Source organism: Priapulus caudatus, unplaced genomic scaffold, assembly GCF_000485595.1.
Source record: "Priapulus caudatus unplaced genomic scaffold, Priapulus_caudatus-5.0.1 Scaffold3244, whole genome shotgun sequence".
NCBI lineage: Eukaryota > Metazoa > Priapulida > Priapulimorpha > Priapulimorphida > Priapulidae > Priapulus > Priapulus caudatus.
In genome coordinates this window covers 1-670 of record NW_014580305.1, presented here as the reverse complement: position 1 = coordinate 670, position 670 = coordinate 1, and positions in this window count along the sequence as shown.

Sequence of the window (670 nt, the reverse complement as noted above, 5' to 3'; positions counted from 1 at the left end):
CTCTCTTACTATTTTTCGCTCTTCCTTTCTCTCTTTCTCCCCCCTTTCTCTTTCGCTTTCTCCCTCTCTTTCTCTCCTGCCTCCTTTTCCATCTCTCCCTCGCGCGCTCCCTCTCTTCTCCTCACGCTCCTTTACCTCCACTATCAAATTTCATCGCTCTCTCACACGCGGTCTATCTAATTCTCTTTCTTTTCTCCTTCTCCCTCCCTCTCCCCTTCTCCTTCCCTCCTCTCCCCTTCTCTCTCCATCAGTTCCGCTCCCACATTCCTTCCACAGCGAAAATCGACATTATTACCTAGCGGGCAGTCGGCGCGTATCACCCGCCGCCAGGGGGCATCGTTACGCGATGTCTCGCCACCAGAGGGCATCGTTACGCGATGTCTCGCTACCAGAGGGCATCGTTACGCAATCGAAAGCTAATTATCATCATGGCCGCCGTCATTGTTGCAGAAGAAAACCAGCGTGCATCACTACTTCGACCGACAGACTGGCACGTGGACGAAGCTGCCGATTGCCTCGGAGCTGAAATCAGAGTTTATCGCAAACATGGTTAACCAGATCGTGGTGAGTGCAACGGCCAGGGGGCGTACGCGTAGTTAGCCGAGCCGTTGAAAGGTCGAGAGAGATAGAGAGGGGGAGAGAGGGAGAGAGAGAGGGGGAGAGAGAGAGA